We start from the raw sequence: 17,757 nt of genomic DNA on the forward strand, positions 1-17,757 counted from the left end.
TCTTTGCCTGGTTCAGTTCTCCATCCCAGGAAGCTTAAGCAGTTACTTTCTAAGCATACAATGTTCCTGGAAGATAAGCAGCTATGTGGTTATGAAGCATTTGATATTCCAGTACATACAGAACAGCCTGGGAACAAGGGAAGTACTCAATGTTCTCAGGGGCTTACATAAAGAAGGGACCTTGTGATTTTTGCAATATATAAGCTTGTGCATGGCTCAATAAATTAGACTCTCTTTTCCATCTTGTTGGAGTCCCATGTCTTCGTTTATTAGACAGCTTTCAGACACGTAGCTCTGTAACTCTTTCCTCACTCTGCCATAGGTCAGCAGGACCCCCAACATTCTGGTGCCCAATGTGGGGGCACTGAGAACACTGATAGCAGGCTAAGTGGGGCATCGCATTTCAGCTGAAGGTCCCCCTTGTTGATGACCCAGGATCTCAAGATAAGGTAAGGGGAAGGCTTGGACAATTCATTTTATGGTTACTTTTACTTTCCTCCCAAGTAACAAACATGGGACAATTCCAAATTCAACAGCCCTGCCAAGAGACTTATGAGAAAGTCCTTTTGAAAATAATGAAACACCAGGACTTATAGTCACAAGAAATCAGATAAAAGAATTCCTAGGAGGCGGCTAGGTGGCGGCTAGGTGGCGTAGTGGATAAAGCACCCACCTTGGAGTCAGGAGTACCTCGGTTCAAATCCGGTCTCAGACACTTAATAATTACCTAGCTGTGTGGCTTTGGGCAAGCCACTTAACCCCATTTGCCTTGCAAAAAAAAAAAAAAAAAAGAATTCCTAGATTTGATAGAGATCACATTTCCCTTGGCTACCCAAGGAGGAAAATTGAGGCCCAGGAAAATGGAAGGTGGTTGGGGAACAGCTTTCAGAACATTTCTTGTCAGTAGGATCTGACAATTTCCCTGTTCATTGTTTCCAAATGTAAAATATCATAAAACTATGCCTAGAGGATACTGCACATTATAGAGAAGCCCATAGGTTCAATGCAGGGATGCAGGTAGAAAAAGGAGGAGGGGAGTCAAAAGAAGTGACCTCAGAGTCAGATAAAAAGGCCAAAAGAGAAATCACAGGAGGTAGCAACAAAGAGACTGAACTTATTTGTCCCACTGCTCCTCTGCCGTCATGCTGCCCCTCTTACAGCAACATGCAGCCCTCCACACTTCCTGTGGAAAAAAAACAAGATAAAATAGAAAACAGAAGACTCTGCAGGTGGATTGAGTGATAAATCTAGTGGTGAGTTGGTTAAGAATATAAATATAAGTGTGTCTATGTGTCTTTGTGTATATTTAAACATCAATCGGACATTTTATAGCTCTCCACTAGCCTGAAGAGGTGTAAAAATGTTTCTATATTTTAAGATTTTGGTGCTGGCCACGGTATCCAACAATCTCACTTTGGTAAATTCGAAATCTTTTTACAAAAGAGTTGTTTATGTGTTTGTGTTAATGTCTAAATTCCTGTGTTTGTATGTGTGTGTGTGTGTGTAATTCAGATCTAAAATAGTTATAGTTACTTGAGTTAAATGTTACTCTTTTTAGTTTCAGTTATGTTTTTGAAGTTTATCACAGCTTTGGGCAATGTGCTTTGGCCACCTGGAAGGCAATAGTTATTCTTATTCATAAGAAACAATCATTAGTGATAATTATACAAAATAGTTCAGAAAGTTTTACAGATTTTATTTCTTGGCTACTAGAAGCTGTTGAGAGATCTATAGGAACAGACCCTGCATTAGACATGATAATCAAACCACTGGCTTTAGAAAAAATGCACAACTGATTATAAGCATGCTTTTCTCACCCTTTCAAAGGAGACTTTGATGAATATGCTAGGAGGAGCATGGATGTAGGTTCTTACACTTTTCAAGCAGCTGTGATGACAACACAAGATAGAAAAAGGGAAAATACAGAACATGATTAACTATTGTTGACTTTTTCTTTTTCCCAGCTTCTTTGCTGTGATTCTGTGCTACCAGAATGCTTTCCCTTCATCTTTCCCCCTCTCCACTGTTTGCCAGCTTACAGTTCTGGCTCTTATCTCTCAACCTTGAAGTTAACTGAAATGGAATTTATTAAGAAAAAGGACTAATTTATAATAGAATTATTTCATGAAGACAGTGCTAAAAAGTGCTAAAAAGGTAATTTTTTGGAGTTAAAAGAAGCAGGAAAAAAGTGTGTATTAGCAAATATATTAATTAAAGAAATCATAGAAAGAAATGCTATTTTAATTTGAGAAAGTTTTGGGATAGTAAATTCCGGAAACACAAGAGAATCAGTATATTTTAAGGTATATAATTTGGTTACTTAGAAATGCAAAAAAAAGGGGTGGCTAGGTGGTGCAGTGGATAGAGCACCTGCCCTGGAGTCAGGAGTTCAAATCCGGCCTCAGACTTAATAATTACCTAGCTGTGTGGCTTTGGGCAAGCCACTTAACCCCGTTTGCCTTGCAAAAACCTTTTTTTAAAAAAAAGAAATGTAAAAAGGGGTGGGGGGACTAATCAGTTAATTTTTACCAGAATAATTTGGTAACATTATAGCTTCAGGAATTTATTAGTATAGATTTTGATAGTTAGTTATTAAAGAGAATAGAAGAGCCCCCAGAAAGATTTTGGACCTGTCCCCCTAAGGAAGAAGTTATATGGTTTATTCTATCTGAAGAAGGGGACATGGGATATTCTAATTAAGCTGTGAGAATTTTTTAAGTGGTTGTTTTGGGCGGGGGGGGGGGGGGGGGGGGCGCAGCCAAGATGGCGGTGTGAAGGCAGCATTTCCCAAGAACTCCTTCCCCCCAAAACTCCAAAAGCCAACAAATTATGACTGTAGCCAAAATTTAGAGGGGCAGAACCCACAGAAAGACTGAGTGGTACATTTTCTCAGTCCAAGATAACTTAGAAGTTCAGCGGAAATGTGTGTTTTACCAGGACCAGGGAAAAGCTGCAGCCCCACCTCAGCCCAGCCCAGCCCAGCCCAGTCCAGAAATCACTAGCGACAGCTTGAAGGGGGCAATGAGAGAACTCTGCTACACCAGAATGAGTGTGGAGTGAGAAGCACTGGCCGCAGAATCTGCAGCGAGAATCTGGAGAAAACAGCCTGCACTCCCAGAGATGGTAAGGGAAGTCTGCAAAGATTTTTCTGCTCTCCCTTGGGGTAGGACTTTGCTGATAGCCTACACTAAGATCAAGGTTTCAGCTTTGGCTTCCATACTAAGTAGCCAAGCTGGATCCCTCCTTATAGCTCCACGGCAGAGGGAAGTATGGGGGAATCTACATATCAAAGCACAGGCAAGAGAGCATAAGACCATGGAGGAATAAAAGTCCCAGTGGGGTGTCCTAAGAAAGAAACCCAAACTCCAAAGCCTTGGAAGTGCTGGAAATTAGTCTCAGGCTGAGGAAATGAACAAACAACAGAAAAAGAAGAATATGACCATAGAGAATTACTTTAGTCCCATGGAAGATCAAAACACATACTCAGATGACAACAAAATCGAAGCTTCTGTATCTAAAACTTCCAAGAGAAATAGAAAATGGGCTCAGACTATGGATGAGCTCAAAAAAAGACTTTAAAAAGCAATTAAGGGAGGTGGAAGAAAAATTGGGAGGAGAAATGAGAACAATGCAGACAAATCATGAAAACCAAATCAGCAGCTTGGTGAAAGAAATACAAAAAAAATACTGAAGAAAATAATGTTAAAAACCAGTTTAGGCCTAATGGGGAAAAAAGCAAAACAAAAAGCAAATGAGGAGAAGATTGCCTTAAAAAAGCAGAATTGACTACCTGGAAAAGGAGACTAAAAAATTCTCTTGAAGAAAATAACTCCTTCAAATGCAAAATGGAACTAAAGGAAGCTGATGACTTTGCAAGAAACCAGGAAGAAATAAAACATCCAAAAAAAGCCAAAAATTGAAAGAAAATGTAAAATATCTCTTTGGAAAAACAACTGACCTTGAAAATAGATCCAGAAAAAAAAATTAAAAAATTATTGAGCTATCTGAAAGCCACAATCAGTAAAAGAGCCTAGATTTCATTTTTCAAGAAATATTTCAGCAAAATTGCCCTGAGAACCTAGAAGCAAAGGGTAAAATAGAAATCAAGGGAATTCACTCATCATCTCCTGAAAGAGATCACAAAAGAAAAACTTCCAGGAATATTATAGCCAAATTCCAAAACTCTCAAATCAAAGAGAAAATTCTAAAAGCTACCAAAACAAACAATTCAGTTACTGAGGCTCCATAGTCAGGATTACACAGGATCTCATAGCATCTACATTAAGGGCTCATAGGGATTGGAATATAATATTCCAGAATGCAAAAGACCTTGGTTTACAACCGAGAATCAACTACCCAGAAAAACTGAACATCCTCTTTTAGGGAAAAAGAAGGACTTTCAATGAAACAGGGGACTTTTCAACTTTCTTATTGAAACAACCAGAGCTGAAAAGAAAGTTTGATCTCCAAAGACAGGACTCTGGTGAACCATAGAAGGGGTGGAAGAGAGGGACTAACTATGAGGAACTTAATGATATTGAACTGCTTGTATTCCTGCATGGGAAGAAGACATTGATAACTCATATGAACTTTCTCATTTTTAAGAGCTGTTAGAAGGAGCATATATATAGACAGGACATAGGAAGGAGTGGAATATAATGGTATAATATAGTAAAAAGATGGAGTCAATGGGTGATAAAGGAAAGTAATGGGAGGAAGGGAAAGGAGATGAAGAAGCTAAGAAATTAAGAGTCAAGAAAAATCTTTTTCAATGGAGTGGAAAGGGGGGAATAAGTGAGCCTTCATTCTCATCAGAAATGGCTCAGAAAGAAAATAACAGAAAAACAGGATGGGATAAGGGGTAATGGGGGGAGGGAAGGGGGGAATAGGTGATAGAAGAGAGGGAAGATCAAGGGTGAGGGTTCTCAGATACAACACACTTTTGGACAGGGCCAGGATGAAAGGAGAGAGAGAGAGAGAGAGAGAGAGAGAGAGAGAGAGAGAGAGAGAGAGAGAATAGAATAGAATATATGAGAGTGGGGAGGAATAGAGTGGAGGTAACAGCTAGTAATAACAACTGTGGGGAAAATATTGAAGCAGCATCTCTGGTGGACTTATGATAGAGAAAGCAACTCACCCCAGAGACAGAGCCACTAGAATCTGAACACAGACTGAAGTACATTTGTTTTTCTCTCTCTCTCTATCCTTGAGGTTTCTCATCTTCTTGGGGGGGGGGCGGGGTTATGTTTACTCTTATAACACATTCAATTTCGATCAATGTATCACATGGAAACAATGTAAAGACTATCTACCTTCTATGGGGGGCAGGGAAGGGGGGGGGAATTGTAAAATTCAAAACCTTACCAAAAATGATAGGTAGATACTACTATTGTATATAACTGGAAAACAAATAAAATGTTAAATTACTGAAAAAAAAAAGAAAAATAAACTTTTGCCACAAATTCCAAAATAAAAAATAAAAAATTAAAGTGGCTGTTTGCCTTCTCACTAGTTATACCAGTTAAAAACTAGAAGTGTTAAATATTAAAATCTTTAAATTGAAGATGTATTGTGAAAAGTGGAATCATGTAGAGCTATGTACTAAAATCATAAAAGCTAATGGAAAAGAATAAAGGGTTGCAAGGAAAAATGACAAGCCATATAGAGACAATTGGGGGTTTTGAACCAATTGTGAAGAGCAATGGGGTCGGATTAGAACAGAATTGCATCTCCTTGTGTATAAGCAGGTTTAACTTTGTATAGCAAAAGTGGATTTTGGGAACTTAAGAAAGTGATTTATAAATCTATATAAGGAGAGAAACTATAAAGAGCTATATGTCTAAACAGAGATATGTATTTAAGTGATGTTGCAATAATTTGAAAAATGCATTAGGCTGCCACTTTTGCAATATCTGGCAGTGAACTGATTGAAAAAGTGATAAACCCTATAAGATGAAGTTTGATATGAAAGCGCTTGCTGAGCAAATGTGGTTTCTTCAAATTGGGTAATTTTATATGATAGATCCTCTGTACAAAGTAATCTGAAAATATATGTAATTGAATTAAGGAAAGCATAGGAATATTAAAACACTCCTCCAAAAACAAAAGAAAGGGGGAGATAAGGGTATAACCCTTAGCAACAAGTTGAATACTTTAAATTTTCTTTTATGAACACTTCAGTAGTTATGCCTAGTGAATGGCAATTCAGAGTTTAAAAACTAGGAGAACAAGAAAAAAAATCTATGAATCAAAAAAGGACCCTGAGTGTCCTGGGAACAAACATGTTATGTGGAAAAATCTGGCCACAAATGCTTGGCATGGGCCAGGAAAAGTAATAACCTGGGGGCGAGGATTTGTTTGTGTTTCCCCAGGTAATGGAGAACCAACAGTAAGGATCCCACAGAAAGCTATTCACCTGTACCAAGTGCCTCCGAGGTCTACAAACTACAGTGGAGACAGAGAAGAAGACACTCTGAAAGAAGGCGCAGAAGGCCAAAATACACAAGTGATCAAACAAACCTGAAACTATGTTTGCTACTCTTATCTAAGACAATGATGACTAAGATGGCTCAGGGAACAGAGACAACAGAAATCTGTTGGGCTCACTGGAGTAACTCCCTGTGGCTATCCCTAGTCAGTGGGAAGATCCCTAAGTACCCATAGTAATGATGGGCCCAAGTTTCTGGAGTCCATATTTGGCCCCTCTTCAGAAAAGATCACTATATAATTAAACCCTATTGGGTTCAATTATAAAAGTTTATCCACCAGTCCCCCAACATGTTTTTCCCCAGTTGGGTAGGGTCCTGATCCATGTATTCCCTTGCTAAATGTAACTCATGTACTCCAGGCAGAACATAGCTTTGAAACCTATGGCACCATTACTATTAATCTGACTATGAACAATTCTAACACCACGGTCAGCAATCACACATGGACTAGTCATCTACCACTCACACTTTGTTTACATATTATATTTTGGACAATGGAAAAATAGGTACCCCACAATGGTTGAATGCTGTTCCACCTGTGCTCAGGCATATGAGCTATGGCAAGAAATAAGTTATAAAGCAACTTGCACAACTCCACGATTTCTATACTTATTGGGACATGGATGGACAATGGGTCTGTACATGGGGGTTGAGTCAAACCTATATGGACTATACAAATCCATAAATATCAACAGCATATCTGGAAAATGTTTGCCGCTACTGGTAATATCATCTTTCATTATTATACGGGGCACATACACACCAATGAAACAACATAGAACAGTATCATAGCATGTCTCCCTAAGAATTATGGGTTCCTGGCAGGGAATGTCATCACTGAAAACAATCAGGGAAAATTTAGAATGTCACATATATGAATTGTGAAATTGTTCAGTGTATAAATAAATTTTTAGTTACTAACAAATGCATCCTGATACTAACACAAACTCCTTTTACCCTCTTCCTCATTAAAACATCAAGTTGGTATCAAGCTCCATACTTAGCTAGTAAAAAGAGGAAAATGTAAAGGATGTATCTTGTGTATTATTCTCAGTTATTTTGCTTGCTTTGCTTTTAGCTTCTGCCACCTCAGTAGCAGTATCAGTCACATCTTTTCAGGTGGGAACAAAAATTGCTGTATTTGTTATAGAATTGCAAAAAAAATTTATCTAAAGCATTACAGCAACAAGATAGAAGGGCTCTCCTTGCATCGATTGATAACATGAAGGAAGTAGTGCTTGCAGAAGGGAACAAATTTGTTTTGTTAGAATATAGATTAAATATGAAATGTGATTATAGATATGTACCCATTTGTGTTACCCCAGTAATATATAATATATCTGCTTATGATTGGGATAAAGTTAAAAATCATTTGCTGGGAATATTTAGAAATAGCTTTTTAACTTTGTATATACATGCATTGGATAATATCATTACACAAATTAAAATGCATCTTTAAATAACATAAATGTAGATGAAATTGTTGAGAATCTCTGGAATTTCTTGAAAGAATTGTCTCCTATGCATTGGCTTTATACTCTTGTTTCATCCCTGATTCCTCTTATCATATTAGTACTCCTTGTCTGTTGCTTTGTTCCTTTATTTTGCCATCACTGGAACCAGGCCATCAGCTCCATTGGAATGGAATTGCATCTCCTTAAGCTTCAACAAAAGAAAGAGGGGGAGATATTGAGAACCACAGGTGAGTGCGTCTCTGACCATGATGGCTGAATAATCCCTCTAGGTTGTGAGAAATCTGGGACACTATTACACTGTTGGTGGAGATGTGAACTCATATAACCTTTCTGGAGATAAATTTGGAACTATGCTCAAAGGGCAACAAAAATGAGCACACCCTTTGATGCAGCAATACCACTACTGGGTCTATACCCTGAAGAGATGATGAAAAAGGGTAAAAACATCACTTGTACAAAAATATTCATAGCAGCCCTGTTTGTGGTGGCAAAGAATTGGAAATCAAGTAAATGTCCTTCAATTGGGGAATGGCTTAGCAAACTGTGGTATATGTATGTCATGGAACACTATTGTTCTATTAGAAACCAGAAGGGATGGGAATTCAGGGAAGCCTGGAGGGATTTGCATGAACTGATGCTGAGTGAGATGAGCAGAACCAGAAAAACACTGTATACCCTCTCAGCAACATAGGGGTGATGTTCAACCTTGATGGACTTGCTTGTTCCATCAGTGCAACAACTAGGGACAATTCTGGGCTGTCTGCAATGGAGAATACCATCTGTATCCAGATAAAGAGGCATGGCCTTTGAACAAATTTCAAGGACTATTCCCTTTAATTTAGGGGAAAAAAACAGATATCTTATTGTCTGATCTTGTTTTCTCTTAAACTTTTAGTTTCTTCCTTAAGGATGTGATTTCTCTTTCATCACACTCAATTTGGATCACTGTACAACATGGAAAGAAAATAAAGACTGACAGATTGCTTTCCTTGGGGGGTGGGGGGAGGGAAGTAAGATTGGGAGAAAAATTGTAAAACTGAAAACTCAAATAAAATCTTTAAAAAAAAAAAGTAAATAGAGGTGGCTAGGTGGTGTAGTGAATAGAGCACCGGCCTTGGAGTCAGGAGTACCTGCGTTCAAATCCGACTCCAGACACTTAATAATTACCTAGCTGTGTGGCCTTGGCAAGCCACTTAACCCCATTGCCTTGAAAAATATAAAAAAGAAAGTAAAAAAAGTAAATAAACCCTCTCGGTGGAAAGTGTCTGTCCTTTGCCTGGTTTGGCTCTCCATTCCAGGAAGCTTTAAGTAGTTACTTTCTAAACATACAATGTTTCTGGAAGATAAGCAGCTATGTGGTTATGATGCACTTTATATGCCAGTACATACAGCACAGCCTGGGAACAAAGGAAGTACTCAATGTTCTCAGGGGATTACATAAAGAAGGGACCTTGTGATTTTTGCGGTATATAAGCTTGTGCATATCTCAATAAATTAGATTCTCTTTTCCATCCCTGTCTCTTCCTTTATTAGACAGCCTTCAGTCACATAATTCTGTAACTCTTTCCTTGCTCTGCCATGGGTCATTGGGGTCCCCAAAAATCAAATATTAGCTGAGTGATCCTGAGCAAGTCACTTAACCTCTTTCAGTCTTTTCCAAGCTGTAAAATTAAAGCTTGGATTCAATGGCCTTTAAAGGCCTTTTCAGTATGATCTCATTTGATCCTCACAATAAGATAAGTGCTATTATTATGCCCATTTTACAGATGAAAAAACCGACGGTGGGAAAGGTTAGGTGACTTACTCAGAGTCAAACACCTAGAAAGGATTTGGGGCAGGATTTGAATTCAGCTATTCCTGTCTCTTAAATCTAACATTTTTCCCACTGTCACTTTCAGACAGTTAATCCCCTTGGAGACAGCTGCAGCCTACCTCTCAATAGGACAGCCAGGGAACTACATATTTTTTTCATTTTAAAAAATAAATTTATTTATTTTTCCAAGTGCATTAAAAGTTTCAACATTTATTTTTTGGTAAGGTTTTGAGTTTTATATTTTTCTCCCTCCTTCCTTCCTTCTCTCTTTGACAGTGAGTAATCTGATATAGATTATACAAATAGAACTAAAAACAAAGCATTTTTTAAAAAGGAAGCTTAACAAATCAGTAAAGCTTCTTGATACCTAAAAAAACCTTACATTATGAGCAATGCTTCCTCACCTCTGAAAAAAGTTGTGGCAGCAGGGAGTGTTTTCTCAGATCTCTTGCTTTGGGATTAAACTTGTTTTTGATACTATTCTAACAGTTTCAATTATTTTATAGGTTGTCATTTTATCCATTTACATTTGTTGCACTCATTTTGTATGTTGTTTTCCTGCCTCTGCTTATCTCACTTTGTATCAGGTTCATCTATTCTTTTCATGCTTCTAAGTATTCATTTGAGAATTTTTTCAACATATCCTTTACCTCCTACTATATTTGATCTTAAATATTTCTGTTATATCTTAAATACCAAATCCTAATCAGAAATAGTCATTACAATTTTTCATAGTAGATTGCTTCTCTTCTGATCCTAAGTGTATTAATTTTTTCTACAAAAGTTTTTCAGTTTCATTTAATCAAAATTACGCATTTCATCTTTTATAAAGATCTCTAATCTTTATTTGGTTATAAATGCATCTCCTACCCATAGCTATAAAAGTTTTTTCTAGTTTTTTCTTTCTTTGGTTTATTTATTTTATATTATTACAATAATTTTCTGACAAGAGTAAACATAAACCCCCCTCCCCACCAAGAAGATGAGAAACCTCAAGAATAGTGAGAGAGAGAAAAAATATATAATTCAGTCTGTGTTCAGATTCCAATGGCTTTGTCTCTGGAGTGAGTTCCCTTCTTTATCATGAGTCCACCAAAGAAGTTGCTTCAGAAGGTGGCTAGATGGCAAAGTGGATGGAGCACTGGCTCTGGAGTCAGTACTTGAGTTCAAATCCAGCCTCAGACACTTAATAACTGCCTATCTGTGTGGCCTTGGGCAAGCCACTTAACCCCATTTACCTTGCCTTGCAAAAACCTAGTTTTCTCACAGTTGCTATTACTAGCTGTGTTTCCCTCCACTCTATTACTTCCCACTCTCATTTTTTCTATTCTCTCTCTCTTTTCATCCTGTCCATGTTCAAAAGTGTGTTGTATCTGAGGACCCTCTCCCTTGATCTTCCCTCTCTTCTATAATCTATTTCCCCTTTCCCTCCTTCCATTCCCCCTTATCCCATCCTGTTCTTCTCATTTTTCTCTAGGGCAAGATAGATTTTCTCACTCTATTAATTGTGTATGTTATTTCCTCTCTGAGCCATTTCTGATGAGAATGAAGGCACACTCATTTCCCCTAATCTTCTCCCATTCCACTCCATTGAAAAAGCTTTTTCTTGACTTATGTGAAATATCTTAGCCCCTTCTTCCTCTCCTTTCTCTTCCTCCCAGTACTTTTCTTTATCACTCATTGACTCCATCTTTTTACTATATTATACCATTATATTTAGTTCCTTCCTGTTCCTTGTCTATATATGCTCCTTCTAACTGCTCTTATAAATGAGAAAGTTCATATGAGTTATCAGTATTTTCTTCCCATGCAGGAATACAAACAGTTCAGCATCATTAAGTTCCTCATAGTTTAGTCCTTCTTGTCCACCCCCTCTATGGTTCACCTGAGTCCTGTACTTGGAGATCAAACTTTCTTTTCAGGTGTATTCAAGCTGCTTGTTTCAATAGGAAAGTTAGAAAGTTTCCTGTTTCATTGAAAGTTCACCTTTTCCCCTGAAAGAGGATGTTTAGTTTTGCTGGGTAGTTGATTCTTGGTTGTAAACCAAGATCTTTTGCCTTCCAGAATATCATATTCCAAGCACTACGAGTCCTTAATGCAGATGCTGCCAGATCCTGTGTAATCCTGACTGTAATCCTGGTTTGTTTCTGGAAACTTTTAGTATTTTCTCTTTGACTTAGGAGTTTTGGAATCTGGCTATAATATTCCTGGAGCTTTTTCTTTTGGGATCTCTTTCAGGAGGTAATTGGTGAATTCCCTCAATTTCTATTTTACCCTCTGCTTCTAGGATCCCAGGACAATTTTGCTGTAGTATTTCTTGAAAAACTAATTCTAGGCTCTTTTCCTGGACATGAGTTTCAGGTAGCCCAATAATTTTTAATTATCTCTCCTGGATCTGTTTTCAAGATCAATTATTTTTCCAATGAGATATTTCACATTTTCTTCTAATTTGGGGGGGGGGGGGGGCTGGAATAGTTTTATTTCTTCCTGATTTCTCACAGTAATTGTCTTCCTTTAGTTCCATTCTGCATTTGCTCTCTTCAGAGATCTTTTTTTCTCCCTTTCCAGATGGCCAAGTCTGCTTTTTAAGGCTTTCTTCTCATTTGCCTTTTGTGCTGCTTTTTCCATTTGGCCTAAACTGGTTTTTAACATATTATTTTATTCAGTATTTTTTGTATTTCTTTCACCAAGCTGCTGATTTGGTTTTCATGATTTATCTGCATCACTCATTTCTCCTCCCAATTTTTCCTCCACCTCCCTTAATTGCTTTTCAAAGTCTTTTTTGAGATCATCCATAGCCTGAGCCCATTTTCTATTTCTCTTGGAGGTTTGAACACAGAAGCTTCAATTTTGTCATCATCTGAGTATGTATTTTGATCTTCCATGGGACCAAAGTAATTTTCTATGGTCATATTCTTTTTTCTGTTGTTTGCTCATTTCCTCAGCCTGAGACTAATTTCCAGCACTTCCAAGGCTTTGGGGTTTTTGGGGGGACACCCTACTGGGACCTTTATTCCTCCAAGGTCTTATGCTCTTTTGCCTATGTTTTGATATCTAGATGACCACAGGCACTCCCCTCTGACCTGGAGCTGTGAGGAGGTTCCCTGCTATCTTAGTATGGAAGACCAAAGCTGGGTTTAGACCGTCGTGAGACAGGTTAGTTTTACCCTACTGATGAGGGGTTGTCGCCATAGTAATCCTGCTCAGTACGAGAGGAACCGCAGGTTCAGACATTTGGTGTATGTGCTTGGCTGAGGAGCCAATGGGGCGAAGCTACCATCTGTGGGATTATGACTGAACGCCTCTAAGTCAGAATCCCCCCTAAGCGTGACGATACCGCAGCGCCGAGGAGCCTCGGTGGGCCACGGATAGCCGGGCCCCCGCGCCCTCTCCCCTCGCCTCGGCGGGGGGATCCCGGGGGCCGGGGCCCGGTGCGGAGGGCCGTTCGTGCCGGGGGCCGGAGAGCGGCCGCGAAGGGGGGCCGCCTCTCACCCGGAGCGCAGCGCATGTTCGTGGGGCACCTGGTGCTAAATCATTCGTAGACGACCTGCTTCTGGGTCGGGGTTTCGTGCGTAGCAGAGCAGCTCCCTCGCTGCGATCTATTGAAAGTCAGCCCTTGACACAAGCTTTTGTCGAAAGCAAATGAAAAGAAAAAAAAAGGAGAGAAAAAAAGGAAAAAAAAGAGAAAAAAAAGAAAAAAAAAGAATATGGAAGACCAAACTGCAACCTGGATCTGAGTGTAGGCAAACAGCAGAGTCCTGCCTCAGGGAGAGCAGAAAGACCTCTGCAGTCTCCCTTGACCTCATTATCATCTATGGGCTATGCTTTGGAGGTGCAGGCCGGTTTCCCTGATTCCCACTGAAGGTTCTCTCTGCAGGGTTGTTCTGAGGCTGGCACTCCTCACTCCACACTCATTCTGGTGCAGCAGAGTTCTCTCACCGCCCCTTAAAGCTGTTCCAGGTGATCCCTGGACTGGGTTGCACTACAGTGCATTGTGGCTGGGGCTTTTTTCCAACCCCCATCTCAGTAAAACACACCTTTCCCACGGAACTTCTAAGTTATCTTAGACTGGGAAATTGTATCACTCAGTCTTTCTATGGGTTCTGCCCTTCTAAAATTTAGCTGGAATCATAATTTGATGGCTTTTGGAGTTTTTTTGGGGGGGAAGCAGTTTCCAGGAAATGCTGCCTTCACACACCACCATCTTGGCTCTGCCACCCCCATGGTACTATGTATCTTAAAGATGGGGTAACCCTCCAAATTAAATCTATAATAATCTCATTATATTGATTGGGAACTCCCCTACATTAGGAAAATGAGATCACTTAACTCTCCTGATTTTAGTCTTTCTCTGTAATAGGAAAGATCTTGACTGGTTCCAAATATGATATTATGGGTAAGCTGATGATGCAGTATTCCATTCCAAGATTTCACAGGTGCATTCCAGCTGTAAATTGTCTGTAAGGTTAATAAGATAATCTCATAAAATAAAGAAAGAAAATACTCAGGACTGTGTTATGGGCTAAAATATTGGCCTCAGTGAGTATGATTATCTTTGGGATTTCACAAACCTGTGTCTCCCTAGTATATTAAGAAATAAGACATGGAGGTAGATGCTAATAGAGATACTAATATGATACTAACAGAAGTCCCCCAAGCCTTAGAATACAGAAAGAGTTAATGTATCAACCCTTCTAAGATACTGAGTTTATAAGTCCTATGAAAGAGTGCCCTGGCTAGACCTCCAAGGCAACACTTCTCAAAATAAGTACTGTGTCACATGTACTTATAAAACTGGAAGAATCTTGAAAATAATAATGATAAAATCTATTTATGTACTGAATTTCTCTATTTCTGATAATGACATCAAGATTTTCCCAGTCTCAAATCAATTAGGAGAATAAGAAATAGTTTATCAGATTTATGGAGTAGGGAAGAATTTATAACCAAAGAAGTCATAGAATACATTATAAAATGCAAAATGGATAATATTGATTACAATAAGTTAAAAAGATTTCGCACAAACAAAACCAACATAGCAAGATTAAAATAAGGAAATCAGAAAGCTGGGGGAAAAATTTTATAACTAATGTCTGATAAAGGCCTTATTTCTAAAATACATAGAAAACAGTCAAATTTATAAGAAAAAGTCATTTCTCAAATTGATAAATGATCAAAAGATAATAAACAGTTTTCAGATGAAGAAATTAAAAGTTATAGTCATATGAAAAAATGCTCCCAATCATTACTGATTAGAGAAATGCAAATTAAAACTCTGAGGTACCACCTCAGAGGGACTCAGATTGGTTAATATGACAGAAAAGAAAAATGATAAATGTTAGAGGGGATGTGGGAAAACTGGGACATATGAGTTGTCAACTGATCCAACCATTCTCGAGAGCAATTTGGAAACTATGCCCAAAGGGCTATAAAACTGTCCATACCCTTTGATCCAGCAAGACCACTACTAGGTCTATATCTGAAAGATATTATAAAAAAGGGAAAAGGATCCATATGTACAAAAATATTTACTGCAGCTCATTTTGTCATAGTAAAGAATTGGAAAGTGAGAGGAGGCCCATCAATTGGGAAATGGCTGGCTGAACAAGTTGTGGTATATGAATGTGATGAAATACTATTGCTCTGTAAGAAATCATGAGTAGGTAGATTTCAGAAAAACCCATAAAGATTTACACGAACTGATCTTGAGTGAAGTGAGCAGAGCCAGGAGAACACTGTACACATTAACAGCAACATTGTAAGATGATCAACTACGATCTTTGACTTTTCTTAGCATTCCACATCCAGAGGAAAAACTATGGAGTCTGAATACAGATTAAAACATAATAGTTTCACTTTTTAAAGTTTTTTGTTTTTCCTTTCTCTTGATTTTCTCTTTTATTCTGATTGTTCTTTTCACAACAAGACATGATTGCACATATACAACCTAAATTGAACTGACTTGAGGAGCAGGAAGGGAAGAAAATTTGGAACTCAAAATCTTACAAAAAATGAATAATGAAAATTATCTTTACATGTAATTGGGAAAAAACAAAATACAAAAGAAAGGGAAAAAAGAATTCTTCTAGTCACCCAGTACATGTAACACCATGTCAAACATAGACATATTCAAATGCTGAGTCTGTTGGTTTCTCCTAAAATGTTCTCTTCCCCTTTAGTGACTATTGAGTTTCAGAACTGTGCCAATCAGACACAAGTTCTGCCACTGTAAGGATGTGGTCAAAATTGCCCATCTTGGCTCTGGTGCCAAAGTATACCTTTTGAATGAATCAAAAAATCAAAACTGAGTATGAACAAGGCCTATATACATTCTTGAATCAAGCAAAACCACTATGTGAGAGGCTAGGTCATGCCATAAGTAATTTGTATAAAAGGAACAAGCTATCTCAGAACCAAAAGTAAAAGATTCTGAGCATTTTGATTCCAAAAGGAAGATAGATTCATGGGAGAAATGAAAGATAATAAGGAAGTCATTACTTCTCAAGAAACATAGAGTAGAGGCAACAGACTAAGGGAAATTCCAAGAAAAGGTGTGCCTTTTCTCAACTTCCCCTCTCAATCACAGACACTAATGTAATTTGCTGTTTCATTGCTCAAAAGTTTTCAATAAACTAAATTTTGCCTTGACCACAAAAAGTGAGATTATGTAAAGCAAGGGAGAGAGCCCACCTCTGCTTAGGAGTTACTCTGGGGGCACAAAGTGATTACTGACCTAAGATTTTCATCTAAAAAAGTAGATGCTTGTTGATGCTGTATTGATGTTGTTCAGTTGTTCAGTCATAATATTGTTCTCTATGTTTAAAATAAGCTAATTATTGTAATGGAGTGCTGTACCACATCCTTTTTATGTCATTCAAATTATTATCTGCCCATGGCCTGGGGCAAAGCTCTACAAAAAGACAGAGGAGTTTAGCAAGTGTCTTTATTCAAAGGTTTACTTTCTGCCCTCACCCCAGAAAACTGTCTTCCTCAGGCAGCCACACAGGCCAGGAACTGATTCTCTCGGCATAGCCACAGAAGCTATTATCATGGTACAATATGCTGGCAATGGAAACTGCCTGAAGTCAATAATATCAAAATGAGTTAAGTCCAGAGAACTAGGATTAGCCTAGGAACAGGAGCAAGAACCAATGCCAGGGGCAATCAAAGGCAAATCAGACAGTTGTGGCTAAGGATGCAGAGACCAAACCCACAGCTAAGGCTGATAATTTTTGAAGAAAAAAAAAATCTTTTTGATTATGTAGAAAGGTGAGGAGGGGAAGGAAAAAACATTTATTAAGCACTTACTATGTACAAGGGCCTTCACTGTGCTATATACTTTACAAATATTACCTCGTTTAAAGAAGGCCAGGAGACTGAAGCTTCTTGCAGCATGTCCCTTCATTACCACCACTTTAACCCCCCACAGTCAGAGAGGGACAGCACAACCCTTTGGGAAGAGCAATGCTTCCAGCCCAATGCCCTGAAATCATCATCCTGGAAAACATGCCCTGGAAACTCTTCCTGTAGGCACTTGAAGGCAACAAAAAGAAAGTTCTTGCTACTCAGGTCTCTGAAATTGTCAAATGGTTCAATATCAGAAAAATGATGTGATTTTATCCATGGAAATAATATTAAGAAAAGTATTACCATCAGTATTGCTATTGTACCCTAAGAATTTTTCCATGCAACTTACAGTTGAAATTTTCTGCATGTTTTTACACTATTAGAATGGGAGCTCTTTGAGAACAAGGACTGTCTTATTTTTCCATTTATATCCCTAACACTTAGCAATGTATTATACATATTAAGTGATTAATAAATTCTTCATTCATTCATTCATTTATTCAATTCCTATTTTTCCATTGTCTTTACTGTTATAGTTTGGGACCTAGAGCCTTACCCTAAACACTAACACTGTTCCCCTTATTCCCTTTCCATTACTTGTGAGTGCAGAAGAATATCCATGGATCAACCATGT

At 38.3% G+C, this 17,757-nt stretch overlaps 2 long non-coding RNA genes across 3 annotated transcripts in view; one reads left to right on the plus strand and one right to left on the minus strand.

Moving 5' to 3' along the window:
• The window catches only part of LOC141514496 (uncharacterized), a 96,694-nt gene that overhangs the window by 63,068 nt on the left and 15,869 nt on the right, over positions 1–17,757 (minus strand). The window lies entirely within an intron of this gene.
• On the plus strand, positions 281–13,414 carry LOC141514492 (uncharacterized). The gene is made up of 4 exons (XR_012476036.1): positions 281–449; positions 2,938–3,123; positions 8,112–8,190; positions 12,835–13,414. It is a non-coding gene; the product is annotated as an uncharacterized LOC141514492 (long non-coding RNA).

Source organism: Macrotis lagotis, chromosome 2 (genome assembly GCF_037893015.1).
Source record: "Macrotis lagotis isolate mMagLag1 chromosome 2, bilby.v1.9.chrom.fasta, whole genome shotgun sequence".
NCBI lineage: Eukaryota > Metazoa > Chordata > Mammalia > Peramelemorphia > Peramelidae > Macrotis > Macrotis lagotis.